Raw genomic sequence first — 7,422 nt, 5'->3', positions numbered from 1 at the left:
GAATTTCTTTCTGGAAGTTATTTAAACACGTAATATCCTTTTTTTCTACTTTGCATTTAAGGAACATAGAAATGAACGTATTTATACATGCTCTCGTTACGATAAAGTCCATTTCAAACAAACTACAATTCGTGTCAGAGAGTTCAGGATAGAATTCTATTTATAATTTTATATGCCGTATAATACGAGAAACATTTGAACAATCAGAACAGCACACATATGTGAAATATATATAAAATACGCAAAAGTGTATATGCATTGTAGTGCTACTTTTGCGTTGACCGATTACTATCCTTGTGTTTGGAGGGATTGAGCCCAGGATGCTAAATAAACAGTGTTTTCTTTTTCTCTTTATATCTCTTTCCTCAAGTCATGAATTGTTAACTTCCGATCTCATTCGGCTTATGCTCGGTCTATGCGTGTATGTCATATATATGTTTTACTTTCCCATTCTCTAAATCCAACTTAAAGACATCGAACAAAGCGACAGCGAGAGAAGAACAGGCGAGAGCCCCACCCACGAAGGGCGGTGACGGTATCCGTGTCTCAGACTGCGGAGGGAAAAGTCTCCAACGACGACCAACGCCTGGTCTGGTCCCGTTGGTGACACCAAACGCTGTAGGGAAAGGGACAACGGCGTGTCCCACGCTCGGGGGAGGGCACGAGAACGGTGGACGGGGTGGACCGGGTGAGGGACGACGTGCGGGGGAATCGGGCGTCGTCGAGTGACAAACTCGGAGAGGAGTTGTCACCGCGCACTCAGCGAATCAGGGGCTCCGGATAGACGCAAAGAGGAGGAAAGAGAGAGAGTAAGAGAGAAAGAGAGAGGGAACGTGAGGACGTCAAGGCGCAAGCGCTCGCGACCCGCTGGACACGCGGGCGACACATCGATCCACGGTTCCACAACCTCCACCCCGCCCGCGTCCCGCTACCCTTCTCACTCTACCACCCCCTCTTTCTTCTCCTCTTCTTCCTCTTCCTCCTAGACCACCACCTCCCTCACCTCATCCTCATCGCGCTTCTCCTTCGGGAACCCCCTCGTGCTTTGTCCCTCCATCCGCCATCGTCTCCATCTACCACCCCCACATCCACCTCCGTCTCCTTTCCTTGATTAAACCGCGCTCGCTGCCGCCGCCGCGTTGTTGCTCGTGAAAGTATCAGGCCGGCGTTCTCTCGGGCGGCGCGGGGGATTTCCTGTTACGTTCCGGGAGGATGGGACAGGGTACGAAGGTTGCACAGCTTGGCGCAGTGCTGAGGATTAATAAAGTGATTTTTTGAGAATCTTCTTGGTGGTTGTAATCGATGAGCTACGATGAGCTAGCCAAAACAATGGTTAAAAAATTGAACTACTTTGTGACAATTACTGTGTATCGCGCGTACGTCTTATTTGTGTTACTACTATGTTTTACAATCTTTTTCTTGTCTAATGGAGTTTATATAATAAATGAAGAGTATCGATAGGTTTAAGAAGCTTTTATCAATCAAAGATGTGAAAGGCTCGATAAAATACGAAGGCGCTTCAACCGCGTTTTGGAGAAAAGAAGTTTCATCTTAAAATGTCTAATAATTACGTATTGGATTCGTATTCCCCGAGAACTAGAAAGAAACTAACATCGCCGCTAAGGTTTTACGGCTAAAGGTGGAATTACGACTTTTCGAGATGTACGGAAGTCAGCTTCGGGCTTCAGACTTAATCGGCTAAACAGAGGTAAAAATCAGTCCGGATCGATCGTTGCGGCGACCGTATCCCCAACAAGACCAAGCCGAGAACCCTTGGGGATATCGATCTTGATCTCCACCGGACGAAAACCGAGGAAGCACATCCGGACGCTCCTCGCGCAATGTCCGTCGTACCTAGAGTATCGATTCCCTCTCGCACCTCCGCCTTGGAGGAGCTCGTAGTCGGGGGACGCAGAGGGGGTGGGTACTGGCCGACAGGCTTACTCGCGTCTCACGGACGACAAGAGGGTGATATATTACCACGAACTACCCACTGGGACCCCACGCCACCACCAGCGCCACTACCACCTCCTCGCGTTTCCTCCTCCCTTCCTTTCTCTCCGTCCTCGCTCTTCCTTCGTCTTCTTTCCTACCACCCACCGTCCCCTTTCCTTCCGCAGCCCGGTGGCGGCTCTTCAAACTACCCTTCCTTCCCTCTTCCTACTCTTCTTCCTCCCCGTCACTCCTCCTCCTCCTGTTCCTCTTCCTCCTCCTCCTCTCTCGTCCCCGTCGTGCCCGTCCTGCGAGCTTTATTCGAAGGAAGATCCATCTCCATAATGGCCCCCACGCCCATAGACTTCTCACACGCTCTATCCGCATTGTATATACGCCGTCCTGGAAACTCACGAGCTCGACGACCACACGTACGTACGTAAATAATATGTACATACATATAGAGGTATGTGCCGGCTGTCTCAGAAATCGAGCACGTTCCCTCTATTCGGCGAGACCCTCGGCGAGTTCGCGGTAGATTTTTAGTGCCGAAATGTCATAGATTAAGTAGAGGAGTTAGGTATTTTCGCGGACATGTGGTTGCAACGAATACTAATACTTTATTCTCGTTTTTGAAACTTTCAATACTTGGAGTAAATATATTACGTATTATACAAAAAAAATAATTTGAATCATTTTTAATATGATATCTACTTTTATGCATCTGATTTGTAATATAAATTATGATTTTAGATTTTCGCCGTTGTAAAATTATAAGTACATTTTAATAGTTTATAATTATATAGTTGTTAACAGTATCAGTATTCATATACCTTTGTAAAATCCCACAGATTAACATAATTAATTCAAATAAAATTTAGAAGCGTATCTTTGAAAATAAATTCGTCAAAGTGAAGTTCATATGAAATCCAACGAGTAATAGAGTGCTCGTTCAATTTCGTAACATAGCTGAAATGCGATTCGTTCTTAATTATCAAGCTACCGCAATTTAGATGTTATAGGCATTTCACAAGTTTGATATACACGCCTAAGTTTGATATACGTGTATGCGTGTGTGCGCGCGGTTCAGCGGAGACGTCTCAGAGGGACCGATCGACTGACAGGAACCAGAGATTTTTGGCACAACGCTCGAGAAATGTGCTCGCAGACCGACTTCGTCGGCCAATGACGTGTATCCCTCGGTGGCGTGCAGAATACGAGGGCGAGCAGAGGGTTGACGAGAGAGAGGCGGGCGGGTGGCTCTCCGCGTTCGACGCAGTTCCTTCCTAGAGCGGAGCGAGCCCTTTTTCCGAACACCTCTCACGAAGCAGATATCTACATTTGGGATTTCACGCGAACATCTCGGAAACCCGGGAGCAGAGGGAGGATGGGAGAGGAGAGAGAGAGAGAGAGAGAGCGAGAGAACGAGCGAGAGCCGGCTCGCCGGGAGTTCTCACGCTATACGTTGCATTCTGCCCACCTCTTATAATTCTTTCTTTGCCCTCCTACTCGTATCTCGGGGTATACCCGGCTCGACAGCGGCACGAACCTTTCGGGGGCGAAGCTCTCATTATGCGTGTCCAATCCACTCGCGAACGGCACGAAGATCGTTTCGAAGATCGCGAGAGCGTATCCCCCTGTCGGGGGGATCCTAGTATGTGCCGGTATGTACGCATCTCTCCCTCGTGAGCGTAACGTGTAGCTTTATTCTTCCAAAACTCCTGGCATATGTGCCAACGAACGTTCTTAGAAGATGGGCATTCAAAATTTATATTAGAAAATAATTATATGCGTACATGGGGTGTCTGATAACATATCTATAAAAGTAATATAATCATTTCATAAAAAAAATTTCTCTAAAACTTATATAAAATAATTATATGTACAAAATATCAGAAAGAATATATTGTACAAAGTGTCTCTGTAATCATCGAATTTTTGAACTGATTTTTACTCAAGAAAAATGTCGAGAGAATTTTAAAGCAAAGTGTTGTTATTTCTGCAAGCTGTTAAAGTTCCCACCCTCTTGTCGCTACGACATGGTCGCTTCTTCGTGCGATTTCGCAGTCGTGGCCGTTCCTTGAAGAGCGAGAAGCTACATTCTACCAGCGGACGTCCGGCCGGCCGGGATTTAAATTCTCGCCGAAGGATAAAAAATTATGAAAATCCGCGGGCGCGCCGAGACGTATACACCTGCCGCCCGGGTTCGCAGGAGTTTTCCGCGACGCGGGTCGGCGGGGGGAACGGCGTCGGCGGCGGCGGACAGATTAAGCTTAGGAGGGAGATTTATGGGCGAGCGTGTAACGAGCAACTTTTTCATGGGATGCGCACGCCGGGGTTAGCCTCCGGGGGTGGGATTAGCATAAGATCCAGCAGCTGCAGACCGCGCGCGTCGAGGTCCCCGTCCGCTCCTATATGCGTCGCTCTCCCCTGAGTTTTATTCCGCGCAAAAAGGAAGATTCCCCCCCCCTCCCTTCGCCTCCGCCGTTGCCTCCGACTTGACCCGGGATGACGTTCTTCCCCGCGATGCTTCACGAGATACATAATCGCTTAATCGAGGCCCCGCAATTTAGTCCATTTTTGCTACGAACACGAGAAATATTGAACATTCTCTCTCTCTCTCTATCTCTCAACCTTTATCGTTGATAAGTTTACTGAAATTTCCCAGCATTAATGGTAAAAGATATACATTTAATAATACGTGGCCGGTCAAGAGAGCGCGGTGTGCACCTCGAACCAGCTTTCGACTTTAGCATAATTGTTCGTAAAGGCCCGGAGTAATACGTCGATTACGCCGCCGCATGCCGCGGCTCTACGCCACGGCTACTGACACCGCGAATCAATCGTATATCCCTGAATATTCAATTAAGTATACCGCCTTGCCTCTCTGTTCCTTCATTTTTTCTGTCTCTCCCTGCCTGCCTTCATATATATATCTCTCTCTCTTCCGCAATCACTCTCGAACTACCATCGATCCGCGGCTTCAATCATCGGTCGCACATTTCGACGTCGATCGCTATTAAATCGATATTCTGCTATGGCAATAATTAGAAGATGTTCCACTGCGTGGGACTTGGATTCGTAAAGAAGCAAGATTTGTATTACCAAATAATAGCTGGGAACGGTAAATTAGTGTCTTCGTTAATTAGTGCCTTAAGTAAATTGAAAAACAGAGAAATGATCGCAAGATCTATCCTTGGATCTTGATAAAATCTCGCAGATTACTGTTAAAATTGCAACATCTGCTCAGCAAGTACATTTATGTTATAATTATATTATTATTGTAGATCTTCCGTTGCGAGATATTATTACGCGCTTATTGTATATTATTGTATTGTATTATATTCAAATATGCATATAATAATGCATTTTCATTCTACTTTGTAAGTACAACGTGTATTAATTTGAATTGCGACGATGTTGAGTTTATCTTCCCCTCTGGAAAACAAATTATTAGGAGCAATGCGGAACGCGTTCTTTGAAAAGGGAAGCACTTCAATTATTGTCTCGGTGAATTTAACGGTCCCGTGACAGCACCTTTCCAAGGCGACTGTCACTGAAAGTCTGGACCGACACAGGCTACGCCATGGCCATACGGGCCGCTTTGGACCTCCTAAGGTCGGATATTAATGAGAGGATATAGAGACGACCACCTCACACCACTCCGGATCTCGGCAGCAGACTCACGGATCGTCTCTGATGGAGAGAGGTTACAGAGAGGCCTCCACCTCCTCCTCCTCCTCCTCTTCCTCTTCCTCCTCCTCCTCCTCCTCCTCCCATCTCCACCTCGTGAGATGAGAGCCGAAGAGAAACACCGGCACAGAGGAGGAGTACGAGGTAGGGAGTACCAGGGAGGGTCTCCACCCTACGATGAGACCCGTGGAGGGAGGACGTCGTCAGGTTACGAGAAGATGAGAGAAAGATGAAGGAGGAAGAGAGAGAGAGAGAGAGAGAGAGGGATAAGCGAGGGAGGTAAGAGGTAGGGAGGAAGAGAGGGACGCGGAACGAGAGACAGAGGGAAGGTAAAGAGGACGAGGAGGAGGAGGTGGCGGAGGACGAGGACGAGGACGACCAGGAGGAAACGGAGGTCGGGTGGCTTGAGAGGCAAGGGAACGAAAAAGGTGCGAGCGAGAGAGAAATGAAGAGAGAGGGATGGAGAGACATACTGAAAGAGAACGAGAGAGAGAGAGAGAGAGAGTGAGAGAGGGAGGATGAGGGGGGAGGGAGGGAGGACGAGATCTGGACCCCGCGTAGGAGACGTTCAATACTGTAGCAACGACGCCGAGGCAGCGCCATTGGCTACCATTTTCTCTCTATACCTTCTAGGCATACACCTTGTACTCTATTCCGGTCTACTCCACTTTATTCCCGCTTCGCTTCCATGCCCTCTCTCTGTTTCCCACTTCCTTCCCCTGCTCGTCCCTCTTCCTCGCTGTGCTCTCGCGCCGTTCGCGAGGACGGCATACTAGGACCGGGACGAGAAAGAAAAAAGCCTTTTTCGCCTTTCCGCCGAATTTGTGAGAATCGAATGCGGACCGGAACGTTTCCTTTTTTCTAGAAACAGCGAGACGCATTTTTCGTGAAACAAATCGTGTTGAATTAATGAAAAAGTTTATTCTTTTACTTTGTCTCGTGCATGCATACAGGGTGTCCAGTAATAATTGCATCATCTCTCGTGGGCAGGTAAAGCGGATTAAACTGAACAAAAAAGTCCTTTGCTATTTTACGAACTACGAAATAATTAATTTCTTATTAATTATTGAAAAACTCGCAAAATGATAAAGATCTTTTTTTTATTCCATTTAATCTGCTCTATTTGCAAGAGCTGATGAGATTATTACATATCCTGTATGTTGCATAACAAAATTGAAAAATAAATTTTTTTATTTCGTTTCACGTATATATGTTAATTATACATTTAATTAAAAACTATACAGTAAAAATGCAATAACTTAAAATAAGTATCATAGATATTATAGATATTATAGATCACACAAACTCTAGATATATAATTTGAGATGCAAAAAATCTTTCTATTCATAAATTTCACTGTTGTATCTAAATGATTTTTTATTTGCTCAATATAGCTATTATTTCTCGACTTCAAATTGCAAAGTAATGGTACCATCCATGATCTCTACTCGACCAATCTTTTCATGTTCTAATTTTCTACTCATTATCTGTGGTCACATATTGTTACTATTTATATATTTTATATACATATGTATAATTATTATTTATCTGTTACAGTTATGTATTCATATTTATAACCAAGATGTACTACAACATTAAACGGTTTGAGAATAGCGCTTGCGCTATTTCAAGATCACTTAGAGTTCCACCCAATTAAATTCCTCTCAATGTGTGTATAAGCACGTAATAATATATATATTCACTTCCACTTTACGCCTCCGTAATTTCATGTCTTGCCCTCTTGTTTACCGCTATAACAATAACGCGACACATGCATCCTAATTCTCACATTTTTAA

The sequence above is a fragment of the Solenopsis invicta genome, chromosome 14 (assembly GCF_016802725.1).
Source record: "Solenopsis invicta isolate M01_SB chromosome 14, UNIL_Sinv_3.0, whole genome shotgun sequence".
In the NCBI taxonomy this organism is placed as follows: Eukaryota; Metazoa; Arthropoda; class Insecta; order Hymenoptera; family Formicidae; genus Solenopsis; species Solenopsis invicta.
This window is presented reverse-complemented; position numbering follows the sequence as displayed.